Source organism: Topomyia yanbarensis, chromosome 1 (genome assembly GCF_030247195.1).
Source record: "Topomyia yanbarensis strain Yona2022 chromosome 1, ASM3024719v1, whole genome shotgun sequence".
NCBI lineage: Eukaryota > Metazoa > Arthropoda > Insecta > Diptera > Culicidae > Topomyia > Topomyia yanbarensis.
The window spans coordinates 5,336,891-5,360,089 of record NC_080670.1 but is presented as its reverse complement, the minus strand read 5'-3'; the positions used below and the strand labels follow the sequence as shown (position 1 = coordinate 5,360,089).

General features: G+C 40.5%; 1 pseudogene; it reads left to right on the top strand.

The window, feature by feature from the left end:
* Window positions 1-352: 352 nt before the first annotated feature.
* The window catches only part of LOC131693377 (probable aminopeptidase NPEPL1), a 65,998-nt pseudogene continuing 43,151 nt past the window's right edge, over window positions 353-23,199 (top strand).

The following is a 23,199-nucleotide window of genomic DNA, read 5'->3' as shown; positions in this document are numbered from 1 at the left end:
GACACCCCGGTTTGTTCCTGGGTTGTTGTTTCGGTGGGGATGAAAACTAATGATTCTGAAATAGATTTTGGTTGTGTGTTGATAAACTTACTTCCGGTACACATTAGATTGGATTGGCTAAAAATCGCTACACTATAACTATCCCTACAGCAAACAACTTATTATACATACCGCTTTGTTGCTTATCCACTACACAAACAGTATATTCTCGCGGCGCGCAACTCTGGAGTGATATGTATGAGCCACGCAATAGAATAGTGTCGGTGCTATGGGAAATTACCATTGCGATTAACTTTAAAGCCAACAGTCCACGTGGTAGAACAGTTTTTAATGGTGAAAATAAACCTATATCATGAGTTCCAGGGCAAAAAAAATCACACTTGATCCACCCCCACATATTGCTCGCTTGATTCATCCCACGATTAGAATCAACCCTTCATCGGACCAGAGCTCACTGACGCCCTCAGGCAAGTACGCGGGAACTCCACTGGTATGGACGGCGCTCGTTATTCCGATCCAAGGATCCCGAACACATGGGAAAACGCTCGAACGGATGGTCAACCAACGGCTCGCTACCATCTTCGAACAACGCCACAGCATGCAGCACGCCTTACGGAAGCGAAAGGGCACTGGAGCCTACCTAGGATCCCTGGGAGAATTCCTAGGCCTCGCAAACAAAGATAATCTACATAGACAAGTCGACGTAGACAAAGCCTATAATACCGTTTGCCTAGAAGAAGTACTCCGGTCGCTCGACCCTTCGCTGATTCAAGGTAACCTCGACCCATACATCCAACGTTTTCTGAAGTCTGAACGTAGGAGAACTGAGTACCTTAGGGATACGTTCTGGTGCTATCTCTCTTCCTAATAAGCATTAAAATAGATCTTCTCCAGCTTACCAGGGGGAGTTCACATCTTCGGTTACGCCGATGACATTCTGTTCGTCGCTACCGGAGAAACCAAAGACCGAATACGGATCCTACTGAAAACAGCAGTAAACGCTGTCTAAAAGTGGACAACATCCGTGGGCTTCCGTATCTTCACTCCAAAAAGTTTCTACTCCCACTTCTGCACTTCCCACCATAGAACAACAGACCAACCAATGAAGATCGACAACACGGCCATTACCAATAGTAAAGGACCAACCACCCTCGGCATAACAGTGGACTTTAAAACAACATTCATTCCCACTTCCGTTAGATCAAAGCAGAAAAAGCTCGTCCAGGCAGTATGCGCCCGACACCCAAAAAACAACCGCAACCTGGCATTAATAAACGGCAAATCTTTGATCCGCAGCCGGATCTACTACGGCATAGAAAACATCGAGCGGAACAGCGAAGGAATCAACCTATCTTGGTCCCCCTATGCCACAGATCCATGCGCAGCGCTGGAAGGATGCCTTAAGTGACCTCGAAAGAACATCCGGAGACGACAACTTGATAGCCACGGAAATCGCTCAAAGTATCCCCAAAGCATTCGCAAGACTTCCCCCTTCCACAACTCGCATTCTTACCTCGAGTATGGGCCCTCCCTTGGAACGCTTGGGCACCACACACCGATACAGTCGCTCTTATAGCATACCACCAACTCGTTGAACGCCGTTTTTCGAACCACGACCACATACACACTGACGGCTCCACATGAGACAACGAGGGTTTCCTAGATAGGGCTAGGGCGATAGCGGAAGTCATCTAGGAAATCCAAAGACACAGCTACAGTCATCTTCTCGGATTCCCTCTCCGTATTCCTAGGGTTGGAATCCGGGCATTTCCGGCACCCTTTCCTTGGGCTATCCATTTTTACAAAATCAAAGGGATCCTCGAAAAATGGAATGATCGTGACGATTGGAAGGAGCAGAAGTTACTCGGCCGACTGCGTACCGGGAATATCAGAGTCTCCCATGCACACACCATCTTCAGCAACCAACCTCCCGTATGCCGCACAGTCGAACACATACTGTCCAACTGCCGGTAATCCGAGGACTTTCGGCAAAAACACGATCTAAAATGCTCCGTCAGGGACAACCTCTTTAGCAATTCAGTCAGGGAGGATTTTTTTGTTAAATTCTATGAAAGACGCAGGCCTCTATGATGACACTCACAGACCTCACCACCTGACCTGATTGGCCCTCTGCCACAACGAATTGGCCTTGGGGAGTTCGCCCATGACCCAACGCAACTTCACTAAAATTATACAGTACCAAGAAGATAGGCCCTCCACCAATCGCCTCGGCGCTTGAAAGGTCGCCCATGGCCAAATACAACGACACCAACACTACACGGAATCAAGAAACGGTCAACCCCCATCATCACCCCAGAACACCCACCCCCACCCCTTCCGTGCCAGCCTCGTCAGCATAACCGAGTCCAACACCCTCAACCGTGAGCGTCCTGCCACTCCTGGACCTGGTGCTAGAGAGGTTTTCTGCGCCCAAAATCAGCCAGACAGTATCCGGACACACTATCACATCGGATTTTTTTTAACCAAAAAATGACATGCAATCTATATATACTTCCCCATTGTAATCGGCTTTTATTGATGAGTGAATGACCTTAAAAGTAAAAGCTTATATTAATAAAAAAAAACAACAACAAAATAACAATACCATTGTGATTAACTTTCAAACCAACATTGCACGAAGTGGAATAGTTACTAAAGGTGAAGATGGAGCTTGGTCTCATGAAAGTGTCTCGTATACAGTTATACCATGTACGTAATGTCATGCTACTGATAACGTTCCTAAGTATAGCCGAGGTAGTAAACATTCTTTGAAAAGAACAACACGCACTACGATTCTAGATCCTCGTGTATGTGGATGCTGATAAAATCGAGACACGTTAACACGACTTGGCATCACACACTTGCACGAAGTTTATTGAAGCAATCGTGTCGAACTACGGAGAAGTGGTATCCGTTATAAATAACACTTAGATAAACAAATCCAGATGTGTCCAACGGCGTTCGTTTTGTGAATATGCGGGTGACGATACTTATTCTTTTTATCTGAGTATTATTTGCAAAGGCGTAACCTATAATCAAACAACGCTCATAACATGTCACGATTAGATCCCTGCGTGACAATTCTGTAATCAGGCGCCCCACTGTTGAAAACCATGGCCCCGAACCAGCTAAAAACTTGTCACCGACACCTGCAGCTAAATCACAGACAGCTGACCAATCATTTGTTGCTTCCCCTAGTATCTCGAAACTAACAATCAGTACCAATTACGGTAAGACCCTGTGTCATAATGCGAGAGAAGCCAGACTACCTGACCCGCAAGTCGCAATGGAGCGTGTAGATAATACTTTACCGCCAAAAATGGACCTCATTAAAGACCAACGACAGCGTCAACAAGACTCAACGGACAATTTTATTTTTTTTATATATTTGTTGCTAGTGCTGATGTAGCTAGATGCCTATTTCGCTTTTATAATCGACGTTTCATGTTGTTCTGCACGATGAAGTTTTCTACCTCGGCCGAATTTCTTAATGTGTTGATTACAACATAACGCAAATGGTGGAGCTGTATGTGGGCCGCTTCCGCAGTCTTAAGCTCCATTGAATTGTAGTCGAGTATTAAAGCATATGCAGTATGTTTTCAGCATCAGCATGTTTTGTGAAGATGGAAGCGAAAGCGGAACAATATTACAAATTTGAGTAGTGTGTGCTATATACACACGCGATATTTTGCGAAGTAGGACTTGGTTAGTCCCTCCCCAAGGTTTAGGGGTTTGACGGTATTGCAAACATCATCAAGCATCAATTGTTTTAAGATGGGTACTGCATTACGCCTCGATAGTGGTGCATCGAGGAGACCGAGAGAGCAGTTTCAGAAAACGAATCCAAAAATCTGCCGGAAATCTGCTTTCACAGGTTTCTCGTTGAGACAATGTGGACGGTGTCCACTGTTAGTCAACATCTTAGTTCAGAGCTTCCGCGCATGTTTGATTAATACATTTTAATTAACAGTCTAGAGCAGTTATTCTCTACTTGGGGTCCGCGGACCCCTAGAGGACCGTGAAAGGTTTCTGGGAGTCCGCGAAGATGAATATCTTTTCAGGTGGGATATTGAAATTTAAAGCTTTTTGCAACATACGGAAAATATACTAATAGTAAAACGAAACGATCGTCACAAATAGTATTATATCGTCATCTCCGGTTGCGCAGTGGAATGAACCAGCCATAGAAAATAAAAACGCCTGTAAAGCGGGAAAATATAACTTCAACTGACTTTAAGCAAAATTCTCTGTGATCTACAGTACATGACGTCGAACTGTTATTAAAAGTGATAACGGATATTAATCTTAAGGAAGTGACATACATACAGTTACACCACGCGAGAAATTGTGTATAAATATCGGTTTAGCTCAGGCAGAACACTTAATTGCGAAGATCAACCAGGATTATGAATATATGGATACCAAAAAAATGTAGTGTGCCTGCACGACCTAGCGCTGCGCATACGACCGCTGGTTTAGAGCGTATTCTGCTTCACTCCGATTATGCCTCTACCCATCTCTTCTCAAAATTGAAATTTTATCAGTAGGTTTTTATACTTTACACAACTGTACAAAATACAAAAAAGATTCTCATCATTTTTGGATAAAAACCAAAGCAACAATTCACTTTATTCGTGTAGTATTATTGGACTAACCTGATCGCATCATCGCTATTACGTGCCAGTATTACCCAGTACTGTGCACTCGTAACATGTAAAAAGCACCTTTTTTCCGCTCATGACTCCTACCACGCAGCGGAAAGGCCCTCTACCTATTCGCTGGAAAGACCCAAACTACGTCACATCCCATATCCGATGCCCTGGACGTTGTTGTTCGTCGGTTGACTTCACCTCGTGCGAGCTGCGAGGAATTCCTTTGTTTGAACTAATTTTAATGGCAGCCGGCAATGATGGCATTGTTTGCTTTTCACACATCGCATGCAAGAAGGTAATGAAGTTTCACGTTTTTGTCGTTTTGCCCATCCATCCTGGTTATGTTTCGGTCATCCGGTCGTAAAATCGACTATTCGTTTCCCCGCTTGGTTTCCAATTAGTTGTGTCACGCTGACGAAATGTGAGGAGTATGTGAATTTTTCAATTGTTAGACTCTTTCAATGTAACAGCACAAATTAAACAAGGTCAGATTATTCTAGCATATTCCAAAACACGACGCCACGATGCGCATTTGGTGCCGATTAGGATCAACATAATGAACCTAATAAACGGCCGCATCCCTCTGCCGCCGCCAGTTCCGAACACAGATTATGACTGTTTAGCAGTTCATTGATTGAATATAATTTCCCTGCCTATTGTGTTGCACCCCCGTGCACCCTAACCGCCGAAAATCTAGATCAGTTACGGTGGAATACCTTTTTCCCTGCTCGGTTCTCCCTTCGCACGAGAATAAACGCACCTTACAAAGCGAAAGCGGAATTGAATGCGTGCTAATGCCAGCCTGCGTCCGAATCCGTCTGACGGGATAAATCGGTGTCAAAACACCCACAACCCTCCTCGTTTGGTAAGCGGGATAAAATCACCCCTCCGCAATTAACACGACCGATAAAAATGGTATGCGAACATATGATATAAATAAACTAAGCGCGGATAGTAGAAAACACAATAACAACAGCAATAATAATAACAACAACAACAATCGACGACCTTTTCTCCGGTCCATTCGGTATCGACCAACTGCCGGTATTATCGTCGACTCATTCGGTTGAGTGCCTAAATCGTTCCGCTCCTTTGAAAGCCGAGCTTATAGGCGACATGACAGGGTCTACAGGGTGTGTCAGAGAAGTGAGAACGCAACACGGGTTCAGTCCACAGTTATTTTTGTTCCAGATAAAATTAGAATGCAGCGAACTTCGTACCGGTATTAGCTATTTGATAAAGACCTAGTAGGCGGTGATAATAACAGATGGAGTGGATTGTCATGCTTGTATTGTTTCAAACTTAACTATAAGGTGCTTACAGAGTGGCGGCGAGAAACTGCGCAAGGGCTGGTACTGACATTAGAATGCGAGAACAAACCTGCTTGCTGCAAATCAAAGGGATGATGTCAGAGTGAAAGCCGAGCGGATCTGCGCCGACTGCCTGCTTTTACTCTGACAAGCTTAATTTAATATGCTGCAAGCAGGATTATCGTATCTCGCATCCTACTGTCCGTACCAGCCACTGCTCAGCTTCTCGTCGCCACTCTGAAAGCAAATGATCTCGTGAGTTGATGGTTGTCACGGAATTTTTTATTCAGAAACAATTAGTAAAACAGGTATATACGCATTTCACAAGGTAGTAATCAAAGGATCGATTTAGGAAAAGATTATGAAAAAACGTGCATTCTATTCTATTCTAACCCTTACACAGCCAGTATTGAAAAGAATCCTGGAAAACGCTACAGTTATTCTGTAGTATTTTTCTTGTCAATATTAATATTTGAAGCATATTTTCATATGTCGCAAATATTAAAACGGCCAGGCCGAAGATTATGAAAAAACGTGCATTAAAAAAAAACTGAACGACCTTCATTTTAACCCTAGAACGTTGCACTGGGGTACAAATGTACCCCACGCCTTCTTTGAATACGAGAATTCGGTATTTACCGACCTGGTACCCTAACCATAATTCAATTTAGAGCTCCTAGCAAGAGTAGGAAAAGATGGTATAGCCAGTTTGCTTATAGCCTTCGTGGAAGCAGGTGTCAAAGTTGGCGTGGGGTACATTTGTACCCCTGTTTACGGTTGCCGTTAGCGTTTCGCCAGGTTTCGTACTGTCAGTAGAAATGTGACTGACAATACCAGTTAAAATAGTGGTGATTTTACTACGCAAGTAACAATTAGTGTTATATAATCGTTTTTAACCATTTATTCAATTAATTTAATTTAATTTTGAAGTAGAAAAAAATCGTTTTGATTTTTGCTGCGTTTTTATAGTTTTTCTAAGCAATGGCTCGGAAGTATAATTTGCGCACAGTAACTACTGTACCAGTAACATTACGTGTTACCAATGTAGTGCTGGTCAGAAATATTTTTTTCGTTTCAATTTCCCGATTTTCAAACTTTTACTCTTCCAAGTAATTGCACTTTTTTCGAAAATATCAAAATTCAATGTTATACCGTTTCTAGATTATTCTTTCAACTTTTAGAATCATTTGATTTTTTTCAAAGCGGTTGAAAATTCGCAAAGTTATAGATTTTTTTTATTGCGATTATACTTTTAACCTTAAGGTCATTCGCCACTTCGGGTTAGAAAAATCTCTTATGAAAAATTTGTAACCCTTTGTGTGGGGTCGGGACTCGAACCCAGGTGCGATGCGTACAAGGAAATCGATTTACCAACTACGCTACGCCCGCCCCTGCAAAGTTTTAGTAATTTTTGTTAAAAAAGTCAAAACCGCGATTTTTTTACTTTTTTATTAAACAATATATGTATCATTGATTCAATAAATTCGGTACTTTCACTTACACAGCTGTTTTTGCAATTAAAAAACTAATTAAATGAGATATTATTCATTTACTTTGTTTGCATTTTGACCTGCGAAAATTGAGATCAAACGCGTGGGGTACGTTTGTACCCCAGTGCAACGTTCTAGGGTTAAAGATGTATGTGTGTAGCATCATGTCTACTATTTAATTTTGATATTTGCTCTTCTGTTGTCAAAATGGCATCGACATAGGAAGAGCAACGGGGTAAAATTTTGCTCACGCATCGCGAAAATCCGAACTACTTACAAGCCAAGTTGGCGAAATTGTTGCATATGGCGAAACCAGTTGTCACCAACGTAATAAAAGTGTTCGGGAAACGTTTGTCGACGGTCAGGAATATTGGATCGAAAGCCTCTCTCTCCGAGATGAGGGCAATCAAGCTAGGATTGTCATCTACGGAAGTTGTACATAAAGATGCTGACCAAGTTTGATTGCGTGATACAGAATGACGAAACCTACGTCAAGGTAGACTTTAAACATGATTCTGCGCCGCAATCGACTGGAAGAGGCAAGGTGGCAGAGATTTTCAAACACATTAAGCAGTCGAAATTCGCAAAAAAATATCTCGTGCGGCAAGCCATCTGTTGCTGTGGTTTAAACAATGACATTTGCATCGCTGCTGACTTGCATCAACCAGGAAATTTATGTGCAGGAGTACCTGTAAAACAGCTGTTGCCTTTCCTCGAGCAATAAATTAGTTCCGTTCTGTTTTGGTCAGATCTGATATCTTGTCATGGAGCCGCGAGCAACGCCACGGACATGAACCCTTCTAACACACCAGGGCTCCGGCCGATTGGAAAATGTTGGGCAATCGTCAAGTGGAATCTCAAGCAAAGGCGAATGACAGTTGTCAGCGAAACACAGTTCAAGGCAATCTGACCTTCTGGGGTAAGGAAAGTGACCAAGTAGATAGGCTATACGAACTCCTTCAATCTTTGAGGAGTCGATCGTCACTTAATCGATTTAGACACCAACGGATACATTTCAGAAGATACAGGTTTAAAATATTAGTATATCACAGTTTACACCAAAAACCAAGCATCAATGTGAACAGTAATGTTTTCTAATTGCTCCCATATGAGATTGATGATAGATTTCTGGAGCTCTAGCACACAAATGGGTACTCAGTCATTACATTTTCGTACATATTGCACTTAACGTTATTATATGAGTATGAATAAATTTTAATTGCTAACTTATAATATATTCAGTTAAAAAATTGAGGGGCGGACATAGCGTAGTTGGTAAATTGATTGCCTTGTACGCAGCTCACCTGGGTTCGATTCTTAACTCCGCATAAAGGGTTAGAAATTTTTCTAAAGAGATTTTTTTAACCCGAAAAGAGGTGAATGACTATTAGGTTGAAAACTCTAGAATCGAATTAAAAAAAGTTAAAAAATTTAAAAGTTTCGTTGAGTTCCCTATAACATCTGTCTCCGATTATTCTGACCAAATGCTGTACAGTGCCCAGGAATCCATGCACAAAAAAGTGCGGCAAGATTCCAGCGTTTGCAAATCTAACAACATGCATTATACGGCGGAAAACGGATAGGACCGCTCCAAAGCAGTTTTAGAGCAAATCATACAAAGCTTCTTTGAACGCGCTTCAACCAGTTAATTTGAACAGAGTGCAACATACTCCAAAATACTCAGATTTTCAGATCATCAGCTAGAGTAATTTTCCAGTCTTGATGCGGGTGCGTATATCGTTGATGAATAATAGAAAGATAAGTCACCCAAGGTGACTGCCTTGAGGGACACCGATTGGCATTTTAAATGCGCTTTAGCGTGCGGTGCTAATTCTAACAAAAGCGTATCTTCGGAGAGGTGAGATTGCGGCCATCTGATTACCCACGGAGGAAATCCTAGTCACTGAAGTTTATCGACAACAATATTGTGGGGTACCTTGTCTAATGCTTACGTGAAATCAACATATTTTGCATTTACTCAGTCGAAAGCTTTCATTAAACCGGCATTCACTAAATTTCACTGTATTAGGCGAATAATTCTCGTTTCACGAAATGTAGATTAACGGGAAATTAAGAAAATTTGAGCTGATACATCGAGGTGAGCTCAGTTTCAGTGTTGAAGTTGATATTTCAAGAAAAATCATAAATAAAGAATTTAAAAATGAATCAGTGCAAGTTAATTGTTGAAAAAAGTTAGAATGTTTGCATAAACATTTTCATCCCAAGCTCTCAAAGTGCTGAAAGAATTCAGTAAAGATAAATTTTCGTAATCCAATGAGATCTAGGCATTTTGCACAGAACAGCATTTTTGATTTTACCTGATTTTCCGATATTAGAGATTCAACAATTGCAATTGTCCTGAAATTGCAGTCAGCTGGAAAACTGCCAAATTACTTATCTGAGCTGCGAAGCATTAATACCTTTGTGTGAGCTTGAAAGAGGATCGAATGCCCCACAATGTTCCAAGTCGGTTGTTTGCTCCATTGCTCCTCTGTTCGATGCAGTATAGTCATTGGCAGGGTTACGTTCCAACACTTCTGTCGGACCCTGTTACGATCGAAGATCGCGCCTACTTTGATTTAATATATTAATTATTCGCAATAAACGGTTTGCGTTCAACTTTCCATTCTTCCCGAACACTTCTTCTCCCTCTCCCCCTTCCAACCTACATTCGTTTGCTAGGCGGAAGACCGCCGCCGACCAAATCCAACTGATTTTCATCCCTTCATTTTCCGACGGACACGCTTATTCTTGGCTGGCGTCCCAAATCGAGGGTGATTTTAATTTGATTTTATTATATTGCATTTAATTCCTGTATGTGTGCTGGCGTGTTCCCGGTATGTCGCGTCGGTCTCGGTTCGGCTCCATAGACGCGGATGTGCGGGTGGCGACGGTGGTGGTTTGAGACTCACACCCTTTTTCGCTTCCCATATCTGATGCGGCGCTATCTAAAAATTGGCATCGCAGTAGGTTCTGACGGCGAGTAGCTTATACCTAGAGGAAAAACTAGCGCGAACGCGATGATTGATCTCGGTGTGCTTTGTTTGCTTTGGTTCTGTGTTTCATTGGTTCCTTTGTCTACTGGCAGGGAGTAGAGCGATGAATGTTAGTATGAATGACGGGTGCGCGCGCTCACTTTTTCCTTTTACTCTATCTTTAATTGAATGGGGGTGTTTGCTTACTGTTATTATGTTTCACTTTTGGCGGGGTCTGATGCGTGTGTGTGTGTGTTTGTATGCGTCTCAGCGTTGGATATGAGATTCCCAGTTTTGTTCGGGCTAGATTGATCTGAACCCATCATCACCGGTCGGATGGGATGATAGGGGACCGACGATGGTGAACTTTTTCGGGGTGAAATTTGTAACAGCCGAATCGGATAAACAAGTTTTTAATTAGGAGTATAAAGCTAGCCGGCAAATGGGAACACATTGTTGTGGATTTCATGGCTAATCGTGTGATGATAACTAATATCTTAATTCAATCTTGAGTGTTTGAAGGGAGGGGTCTCCGAATAGTTTCGAGAGTGGAATGGATGTGATCCGACACCTTTGAAGTGATGCTAAGAATGGAATTATTAAACATCGTATCGTTAAGTTGGGAGAATTTTTTATTTAAACTTGCTTATTTCCGGTTAAACTTTAACAACTTTATCTGTTCTTACATCCTAATATTTGGTCTTTAGCGGCTGCATTGTCCCCAAAAACTAGGTTCTATCTGTTGCGATCCTAAGTGTTTATAAGCTGCTCCTTAGAATTAGAAGCAAATCTTCAACCAGCACTTCTATTGCGTAGATGCTTTTGATAAATTTGCCTTCAATAAAAAGGACCTAAAATAGTAAAATCATGATCAGCAACTACCCTAGATTGATCTCCCATCTCCGCGAAGACACCGTATGATTGACTTCAATTACCAGCAAATGTCAGGTTCCAATTGTTGCAAACACAAGCGAAAACCACTCGGTCCAACCGATGGAAAAAGGGTACACAACAGTCACCCGTCAAGTGGCTTTCGTGATTGAGACTTCCTACATTCGAGCACCTTTGAAGTTCCACCCCACCAGGTTTTGCCACCGTCAATGGCAGACAGTTCATAAACCATATGGTATATTTTAGCGGCTGTCAGTTCGGGAAAATATGTCGATTTTCCGCGCAAGAGCCTACTCGGATCATATTTGAAGGCACACACGAGCGCGGTATGAAATATGACAGTCGCCTCCATTCGTTTTTCGCCTCTAAGCAGTAGTAGGCTTTTTTCCCCAGTTCTAGGCCGGGAAAAAAGATTTAGGGGCGAGGAGACCGAGCGAATGGTTTGTTCGGAACAATGTCCATCCATACTTTGTCGAAATTAGATGCATAAATGACCTAAGTGGGGGTCAGTTTTTATCATAAGCAGATTGTAAATTTTGACTCTGAAAAATCGTTTTTGCTCTGGTCTTTTCTTCAAAAATTGAAATGGAAAATAAGGTGTATTTCATACACAGAATCGGAGGTCTCATAATGGTCTCATTTTTCAATATACTTTTTCTTTAAATTTCACCACTTTGGTAAGGAGGTATGCAACGGCCTTTTTTCTATCAAACGTACTGGTATTTAATTCTTTTCGAATGAACGTGTGCTTTTGACATTCAAAGAACTGCACAAGATTTTCTGTTTACAGTAGTTACCAGCCGAACGAACAACATCGCGGTGTATAGTGAAGATTACGTTCATTCAAAAGTAAATTTAATGTTAAAGAAGATAATGAAAGGATATCTGCATGCCCACTTACTGACTTACTCTTAATGAGGTGAAATGAAAAAAAGGAATTCAATGATCAGAGAGCCAGAGTGGGAAAAAAATTTTCACGTCTGGTTTCTGGAATAAAGCAAATGACCAAATGACCTGTGACTGCGTAGAAATATTCGTTAAATGCATTTCAATTTATTTGAAATAAATAATTATGCATTCAAATCAGAACGAATGGTATTATTATTCGCGGGCCTAGGCTGAAAAAGATTTACTCTTCCATCATATGAAGCACGTTGTATGTTGATTAGCACTACAAATTCTACAAAAAAGGCTGTGAATTTACCATACCTCACTTCATAATCGACATTAGATATTTATTATCGTGTGTAATCCGCACCAACTATCTCAAATAGAAGTTTATATGCACTGTCGTCAACTCAGGAGTCGTAAATTATTTAAAGAGAAATTCTAGATAAAATACGGCACTGTTGTAGAATAAATTAGAATGAAAAGTGCGAAATGTCATTAGACAACATCAAACATTGCAAATCACGGACGAAAATAATTAAAAAATATAAGCAAAATTCAAAATTGCTTAGAAGATTCCTTCAAATTTTTTCTTAAAACTCTTCGACTTAAAATTACTGTTTTTCGTCACTTGTCGTTATTTTTCTTTACTTTCTGCTTAATGGGGTCCCATCAAGCTCCATTAGTAAGGGGGCATGCAGCAACCCTTTTTTACCAAATGTTTTAAATTTATGATTAAACGTTTGACGACTGGCTACGGAATATTTACAAGTATTTTAGGGCTTTCTCAGTGTGAACAATTCAGGTGAATGATTTATTTGTAGATTGTCCGACGTTTCGTCCGTTTTAGGTGGCCTTTTTCAGGGGAAAATCTCGTCTCATTTTTGTCGGAGTCGTTTATTGCCAAGATTTTCCGTTAAAAAAACAACTAAAAACGGCCGAACGGTCGAGCTATCTACAAATAAATCGTTTGTCTAGATTATTCAGACTGAGAAAGCCGTAAAATATCTCAAAGTTCTCTATTAACTGTTACGCTTCAAAATGATGGATTTTGAAAAAAAAAAACGTAATGTGCTCTTCCCTTAATTGATTAATTCTTATACTATTTATTCTTCTTTTGGTCCCAATATAGTGAAAACCCATTTTGATCAACCCATTGGTTTATTTTTTCAAGCTATCAAAATGGGGAAATATTTTTTCTTTCTTTTTTCATAAATCGAAGCTGTTTAAATATTTTCCTTTAGTTCCTAGACATAGTCTCATAGCCCTGTCTGATCATTTAGTATGCAATTCTATTGATTTTTTCAAATTTTTGTTCTAGATAAAATAGGCTTGTGAAAGTATTCGCTCGAATTTGACATGGTTCGTCTGCTAGAGCCCTTCAAAAATAACTTGTCTTAATTCTTTATCTTCTCTCCTTGTGAAAATTGTAAATTAGGGTCAAAGAAGTACTCCGAAAAATTCAATATTTAACGTAATTAATGTATGGATTTAAAAGTTCATGATAGTCTTATTTCGCTTTGCTTTGAATTGCACCGCTTTGTTGATGCGTTTACTACGAGGCTTTATGAAGCTTCTTTAGTAAGGGGGCATGCAGCGACCCTGTTTTTTTTGTCAAACGTACTCTCGTAGTTAATCGGCTTTCTGATGACCATGTTCTTCACATTTGATTAACGGCACAGGCTGTGCAGTTTTCGTTGAAGCTGGAACTGAGACCAAATTGAGCTCAAACAAAAAATTGAACGATTCAGAAAAAACAGCAAAAAAAATCAATAGCATTCTTATTAACCTTTTAGAAGTCAGTGACCATGTTTCCACTAAAAAGTCATATTTTTTAGCACAATAAAATAATAGAAACAATTAGTTATTAGTTTATAATAAGTACATGACTATTAAAAGTACTTAATATTTTTTTGGACGTCAACAAACGCACAATAATATTTTGATAGCAGGTTGTTTGCTTTAAATTGGCTATTTTTGAATGGTAAGAGAAAATAAGCTCAATTTTGCTGAATGGTGCGTTTCCTTCGAGGCTCTATGAAGCTTCGTTAGTAAGGGGGCATGCAGCGACCCTGTTTTATCAAACGCACTCGTCTAGTTAATTTGCTTTGGAATGACCATGCTCTTCACAAAGCCGTGCGGTATCCGACGAGCTGAAATCTTTCGAAGTATTGGAGAGGCGATTAACGACAGAAGGCATTCCTGAGTTAAGGTACTTTTTCGTGCCGAAGGCCGAGTTTGACAAATGGGACCTAAAAATTTTAGCCGGTCGGAGTATTATGGGGTGTGCCCTTTCTCTGGTTAGCGAATCTCTATGGAAATGAATATTTATTTCTTCGCAGAGCATGGGATTGAAATTATGGGCATGTCCCAGGTTCAATTTTTCTGATCCACGGATAGTGATTATAATACAACGTGTTTGGACTCTTTTGGATGATGCACAAAAATGGCGAAAGACCACATTTCGGGTTCTCTGAACGACAAATTAATTTCCAGTATGAACTTACCGCACGTCATCAGTTCAGTTGTTGAAATACACAATAAATGCTTCTGTTCTAGCAATCTAGCGTGATTTGTTTTGTTTCACGGAATCGTACGCGCTGTTGGGATACATGTGTAGATGATCAGTCCCGTTGTTGATAAATAGCGGATCATTGAGAGCACAGTTTGCCGAACTAGGTATGCTGTCCGTCGACTGTATTAAGAAGTGGCACGCCACAATACTGCAATTAAGTATGTGACGTTTCTTGTATCCATTGGATATTTTTTTCAGTTCATTTCGATCACCTTGTATTGCTTTAATTTAGTCAGGCGCTTTCGCTTTCGATGATTCGTCAACAATGCAGTAACTCTGGTTATGCAACTATTTTTTCGCTCTTATTTTGTTGCAAATAAGTAGTAGTCTTTATTTTATTATTTTTTAAGTTGCACATATTTTGTCTTATTCAATTTTAAATGTTCGTTATTTTGATGGCATTGTAAGGGAGGACGTATCCGCCGCGCGAAGCCAATCGGGATGGCATTGCTTTGAACTTAGCAGAGTAATTTCTTTGTTTTTGTTTGACCAATTAGGGAATTAATCCACAGACAATAGGTGTGCGTGAAAAGGACGCATGGTCTTGTCTGAGTGTAATAATGATTTCAGTCATGTATGAGGGTTGAGAATTGCCCATTCGCAAGAGGGATCGAAGGCCAGTTATCGATTTTCCTCAGTCATATCACCACAAAGAGATTTTGCTCATATCCCCGTCGCAAAAACGGTAGATATCGTTTAGTTGTGGCCCCAGCTCGTTTCCCCTCCGTTTTTTTTTCTATACGAGATAATATAATATTTTTTGGCAGTTTAATATTATTAAAATCCCTCCCACTACGAAATTATTATACAAAGTTCAATTCCAACTATCTACAAGAATAGTACCTAACACAAGAAAAAATTAAGACGCCCACAAATACCAATTATATAGGATTCCGCATTTTATTCAAACGATCGCCGGGTAAAATTCGCACCGACACGATAGAAACCACGAAAACTTCGCCGCGAGATTGAAATGTCAACGTTACCGATTTATTAAAATATAAGCAATGCTCCTCATAGTCGGCTATCCGGATTCCAAGTTGCTTATTTGGCCAATCGTATTAATACAACAAATGACAAATTTCTCAAATTCTCGGCAGCCGGCTGCCCAGAGCAATTATTACATGATAACGCTATTGGCACAATTACTAACAACGCTCTCCATCCCGTGATTCCTGTTGAAGATGCAGAGGATTCCTCGGTCTCTAGCAGCGACATGTATCAGGCTAACGTTTCTTTCTTTCCCAGAAGATCTGCAGGCGGACGTGGCCGGCGTTGGTATTGATCAGCACGCAGGGATTAATATAGATTGCACAATGTGGCGCATCATTTTATTCCCAAGCATGCTGCTCTGATGAACATTTTGAAATCTCATTTGGTTATGGTCAATAACGGAGTAGCAACTGCAGGCGATCTCTTATGCTTATGCTTTCGAATGACCATGCTCTTCACATTTGATGAGCGGCACTGGTTGATTAGTCTTCGTTGAAGCTGGATCGGAGACCACATTGAGTTCAAAATAAGGAAATTCCCGTAAAAAACAACAAGAAACAATCTTAATGAAATTAATTTTTATTCCATTTACTTTTTGGTTGGTTAGAATATTGATTTTTATGTTTTTTCGAACCATTTTTAAATTTAGGGGTCGATCCTAGCTGATAATTCAATTGCTGCGAACCTATGAACTCATATTCTGTATTTGCATCTTTGGATATGCGTCTGCTGAGGGCGAAAAAAACCAGACAAACTTTACGTCACTGTTGCGTATACGTCAACTGTAAACTGCACCGCCAACTGGCACCATCGCAAAGCGGGAGGCAAAATAAAGCTGCCACTCTGATCTGGCAGGGAACGTGCAGTAGAACATACACGTACACTACACGCAACCTGCTCCAGATAGCGAGGCTCTAGGCCCGCACTAGCAAAAGGGGGAAAATTTGAACAGGTGCTCTAGTTTATAAATAGTCAATTGAACAAATATTTGAGTTTTAGTATTTGAAAAGTTTTTTTCCGTCGTTTTCACACACGATTTCTCTCCGTCGTTTAGAGTTTTGTGCTGGAGAACCGTCGCCTATTGTTTTTTTTTGTGCATCACATAGTCAATGCTGTACGCGCTCTAAAACAACCAGATCTTTATCTATTGCTCCAACTGTCAGAATGCACCTGATCGGATCGAAAGAGAAAATCACTATCGCATCGCAGCATGCTATGCGGCGCGACTGGAAAATCATGCCACTTGTGCTGCGGCGACAGCCTGCAGCGAAAAAAAGTATACATACTGCGCCAGAGGGGCACCAGCAGCGCACGAGAAGTACTAAAGAAGGATTACTGTCATTATTATTTTATTGCCCCTGCAGCAGCGCGCTGCCACGAAACATCCTTTATCTCCGTTTATGTCGAGCCACACAAAACCCCCTCCTCCTGGCTGGTTTCTATACATTATATGCAACGGTTTGGTGGAAAGTCCTGCGGCGCTATCTCATCCTCAATGGTACGCGTACTGCTGGCTGAGCTGCTGCTGCTATTGTCGTTGCCTTCGTTTGGACCAGAAGTTTGATGAAGAAGATGAAGCCTACATCCCGCCCGAGTACAAATGAGGACAAATCGTTTTGGATTCGGATACTAGAGTTACCAGCTGTAGGTACCATTTTTCGTTACCAACCAATCGTATCAATCTAGTCACCCTGGATAATAGAGAACTATTGTACGGTGATCGCATATGCCGCAGTGCAGAGCACCATCATCATCAACAACATCAAGAAGCAGGCTAGGCTAGGACGTCCGTCGCTCGTCACGTCATCAAACTGTGCTGTGCGACGACGACGGGCCGAGAGAACTCCGGGAAAATTGCGCGTTTGACGCAAGTGCTTTGAAGCGATGCGGACCGAGAAGGAGAGGGTGGATTAATTTAAATTGAATACAATGAGTGGGTAATTGTTGCTGCTACTGATGTTTGTTTACGTTGTGCTCTATGCTCTCTAACGGCGACGAGGGACGCTATCGAATCCTTACGAAGCGGGGACGTGGCGGTAGTTTTCCGCGAAGGATTTGTCGTGATTATTCCGAGACAGACTGTTGTTGTTGTTGTTGTTGAAATGCTCTGTGCGTTAGGATTGGACATATGTAGCAGGGGGTAGGGAGGGCAAGGAAACGATTTGTTTTCATATGTTTCAATTCCACGGAGGGTGGGTGAGGAGGGCAGATTTAATTTAGCCGACCGACCAGATGTGGTCTCGGCGACAATTTGACAATTCAATTGCGTGCCCCGAGGTGATGACAGATAAGACATTATGCAGTGCTAAGCGCGAGCTGCGGGGCTTGGGCGTGATTTATAATCCGATCAGAATTGTTACACGGAAGAATGAAAATAGTTTAATAAATCTCGACTAAATGTCACATTTAATGCTAATGAGATAGAATGTAGAACTGACGCAATATGTCGCATTTAGTGGGTTTATGAAGTATGAAAATCGTAAAAATACGCTAGCGTAGTAAATATTGTCAAGAGTAGAATTTTTAAGCAAAATACCAACTTCTTTTCCCAGGTCATTCCTCATTTCCTTAATCTCTTTCTCTCGCTCAACCGCTTTATTTGTCTCGTTTCTTTTTCCCTCTGCCTCTTTCTTTTCTCATTTTGTTTAATCACCAAGTTTCTTCTTTTCTCCTAATCTGCTTCTGTTTCTCGATCTTTCATTCTTCAGCCTCTTTCTTGCCTTAAGTCGTTTTTTTTTCTCTTTCTTTCCCCTGTTTTACTTCCTTTTATTTATTTCTTATTCTTCATTATTTCTTTCCCACAGTTTCCTTTTCTTTTGCCACCAATGCTCTTATCTCGCAATCTTTCACTCGGCATCTTTCGTTTTCCCGGTCCCTTTCTTTTCCCAGATATTTTCTTTTCCGGGAGTTTTTATGTTTCCCTCGACCTTTTCTTTTCCTCTTTGTCTTTAGTTTCTTCCCTATTCTCCAGATTCTTCGGTCATCACTGAGTGTCTATCACCAAAGTCAGAGCGACAAATCAACCAAAGACTGAGACCAAAGACGTTACTTCCTTTCCGAAAGAATACATGACCAGAGATTTTTCATCACAAAAAAATCCCAGCAACCTTGACTGGGGTTGAAAACAGAGCCACTGTGGTGATGTGCACTCGCTTACCACTCATCCAAAAGGTTTTCTCCTCACTCTTTCTATATTTCCTTTTATCCACAGCCTCTTCCAGAGACCTCTTTCTTTCCTCAGAACTTTTTGACGTAGGACTACGCCGATATAGAGGTGCACTTTGCAAATTCTACAAAAATGCATGTAACGAAAATGGGTTCAATTTTAAACGCATATAATTCAGCCATCTCAAGATAAATTTTCAAATGTTTTATGCATATCGCGCCGAAACACTTCTACGAATAGATTCCAATAGATAGACCCAAAGAATTTTGATATCATGGCATTAAAAATTTAAATAATGTACAACCTACTCAAAATATCGCGCATTTACACACAGAAGATAGCGCTTCCCAAGTGCGGCACGACAGATTTGTGCAGCGTGCTACGCTTGTATGAATCGTATTTAAAGAACGGATTTGTCTGGACAAGCTCAGTTGCCTGCTGGACGGCAGGCGGAGCAGATCACTGCCGCTTAGTTAGAAGTCCGTTACACTGGCTGTGGAGGTACGCTACTCAGCGCCGTCCAACACGCGACTGAGCTTGCTGGTTCAAACACTATGTTTTTTTTTGTGTTGTGCTCATTTCCAGCACACTTTTATGTGCAATCTCGAACACAATTATTCGTACACAAAATCGCTTGTTCAAGCCTATTTGTCAACACGGTTAACATAGTGTAGTGGTACTAGTTGTCTCTTTCACTCTACCCATTATCGTTGACTAATCTTGTTTTGTGCGCTTGTGTTCAATGCTTGAGGCGAATGTGTAGATAGGCATACCTAATTTGTTAGCAGAGTTACCATATTGACTGATTTTTCTGTAATGCCGCAGATTTTTTTCACAATTTTTGATCACAGATTCTTTTTTACAGATGGCAGATTTTTGCATTTTGATGAAAATTTCAGATTTTCACAGATTTTTGGAAATATTGTGATTTTTCACAGATCTTTCGAAAATTTATCACAGATTTTTCTCCTGTTTGATTTATCACAGATGGTGAAAAGATATTTTTGACTGAAACACAGATTTTAATGTGGCATCCCTGTTTGTTAGCGGTTGCATGCGTAACCTGCATGATAGCAATCTGTGCTTTCGTTGTGCAAAGACGAAAACTTCCTTAGCAACAAATTTACGCGGATCGATGGGAAGCACAACGAAAGTTCATTATTTACGTTCGATCAATTCATTGATTCATATCCACTCAGCCTATTTATAAATGAAAACACTGTCACTAGAAAAACCGTTGCAAAAGCGCATCTAAGCCCATATATAAAATTGTTTTCGATTTTTGTATATTTATAGTTTCGTTATACGATTAAGACCACTGTATGCGCTCTACATTTGTATGTGTACATTACCAAAGTTAAAATAATGGCTAAATATAACTAGAAAGCTTAGTCTATACATGAAATGTGATTCTATTGTCTTAAATTTGATTTTTCTTCACCGATTCGAGTTTTCACAATTTTTAAAATCTGATCTTGTGCTATAAAGATTTAGTTCCAGATATTAGTTCGGTCACGGTTTTCTGTCTTCCTTCTTTAGATCTCCAGGTTTCTACTTTTCCACCAGTTTCTGTCTTCTATCAAGTTTTTCTCTTTTCTCAGGTCTCGTTATTTCTCTCGATCTTTATTTCCCACGACCTGTTTCTTTTCGACCCCCATTTTCCACTGTTTCATTCATCAGGTCTCTTTCTTTCCCACATAATTTTATTTCACCAAGTTCTTTCTTTTCTCCTGATCTGCTTCTTTCTCTCGATCTTTGTTTTTCCGCTCTGATCACTTTCTTTCTGCAGAACTCTAACTTTCTTCAATGTACTTCTTTCGCCCGGTGTTCTTATTTCTGTCGATCATCCTTTTTCACAGCTTACTTTTCTTCCGGTTCTTTTCATAGGTTTCTTAATTGCCATGGATTCTTTTTTATCACACCGTTCTTCTTTCACTTGGAATCTTTCTCCGGTCACTTTTCTCCGGGTATTTTTCTTACCAGGGGCTCTTATATTTCGTCCAGCCTATTGTCTAAATCAGAGCGGCTTTTCCCCATCAACACATAGACTCGGACAACAATCGGTTCCGACAATAAGTTAGTGTCGGTTTCTGATGAGGCGAAGCCGAAACGCAACTTAGTATAAAATAAGGATTTGTGCCCTCCTGTACAAAGACTGGTTTTACCAACAAATTTTCACCCTAGTGAGAAATTTTGGTTTTTACCAAATTTTTCTCCTTACGGTGAAATATAGCATAGTGCTTTCGCATAGGCCTGCTAAGCCAAGATAAGTTTCGGCTTCACTGTGTCTCATCGGCATATACAGAACTTCTGCTCGAACGGGACATCATGTTTGATCAGTCGTTCGATTGAAACACAAAGTGTGTTTTAGTTTTAAGGGATTTGCGTCAAGCCGGCGCTAATCTATTCCGACAATAAGTTAGTGTCGGTTTCTGATGAGGCGAAGCCGAAACGCAACTTTGTATGAACAATCGGTGTTACTTCCTTTCCGTAGGAAGACGCTACTGGAGTCTTTTCAGCTGGTTCGGCTGGGGCTGAACACAGATCCACTGGGGTGAAGTGCAGTCTCGCTTACCACTCACTCAAGAAGTTTTTTTTTCCACTCTATATCCTTTTTTCTCAAAGTCTTCCATAGACCTCTTTTTTACCTCAGGTTTTCTTTCTTGCCAATGCCTCTTTCTCTTGACTTTTCCCCAATTTTCTTCTATTCAGAGTTTTTCATTAAACTTGTGATCACTTTCTTTCCTCTTATCTTTTTTGAGTCTATATTTCTCAGCCTCTTTCCACCGGTTTCTATATCTTTCCCAGTCTCTTTCTTTTCCTGGTCGCTTTTTTCAAGTCTTATTCTTTTCTCCTGCTTCTTGCTTTCTCTGCGACCACTTACTTTTTCCAGCTTCTTTTATTCCCCTGCCTTTCTTGGGTTCTTTCTTTCCTCTAGCCACTCTTTTACTCTTCCTTTTCTCCAGGTTTCTTTCTTTCCCAAAGAGCCTTTATTTCTGGCCTTTTTTTTAATCGGCCTCATTTTTATCTAGGGTCAACTTCTTTCTTCTAATAAAAAAAAATCTTTTCCGTTTGTTTCTTTTTCCACAGACCTATTACTTTTCCCCGGCCGATATGTTTCCTACGATCTGTCTTGTTTCAACGGTGACTTTCTTCAACACTCTGTCTTTTGTCTCGCGTTGTTTCTAGCTTGGTCATTCTCTTTCAACTATCAGTTTCTTTCTCGTACCCTTTTCTCTTCTAGGTGTCTTTTATTTTCTAAGTTACTTTTCCTGCTACCTCTTTCATTTCCAGTGCACTGTTCATTGTCTTGTTGTTTTTTCTTTTGTCCGGTCTCTTTTTTTTCTAGCGGGCTTTTTCTTTCTACCTGAAACATACTTTTCCCTGACCTTCCTTTGCCACTGCTGCTTTGGCTTTTCTCTCGCTTCTTTCTCTTCGGCAAAGACTTCTCTTCTTTTCCCAAGCTTTATTCCTTCTTCCAATCACTTTTCTTATGTTTCTTCCCGTGCTTTGATATCCCTCATTCTCCACCAGCCTCTTTCTTGTACTCGGTTTCTTTCTTTGCAGTGCCCTCTTTCCCTGCACCTGTCTCTTTCTTCATCGGTTATTTTCTTTCCCTGCGTACTTTTTCTATAGACGCACGTCTCCGTATTTATTTTTAAACTGCACAAAATTATTATGTTTACCTAAATTTCATCCGAAGTTTATCGAAAAATAACAGCTTTTTGACGCAAGGTCTTAAGTATCTTTTCAAAGGTAGTTTCGAGTTTCGGGCGTCGAAAATATCCTCAGATTTCTGACCTTTTTGGTGGTATTCAACGGGGAAAACAGATCGAGATGGTCAGTTAACCCATTCATGCCCATGTTGTTTGTGGACAAAAAAGTTTTTAAACAGCTATAACTTTTGATTAAGGCAAAATTTGCTAACAAAAATAAGTAAGGCTAATAAATGTGACTATTGCCATTCATTTGAGTATTAATACTTGCAAGGATCAGCTCTAGAACTTAAGTTATTGTAATTAGTCTGATTAGATTCTGATGAAGCAGTGCTGCCAAGAACAGTTTACGTTGACAACGGAAAATGATTTTTTTCATATATCTTCATTATGTTGCAATATTGTTGAAAATTGATAAAACTTATCAAATTAGAGTGTCTTTGGCTACATTTTCCACGCAATTGGACTATTGTAAATATTCTAGGAGAATTGTATTGAGTATTGTAAGCTAAAAATTGAGCAGCTTCTAGCACTGCGAGGGAA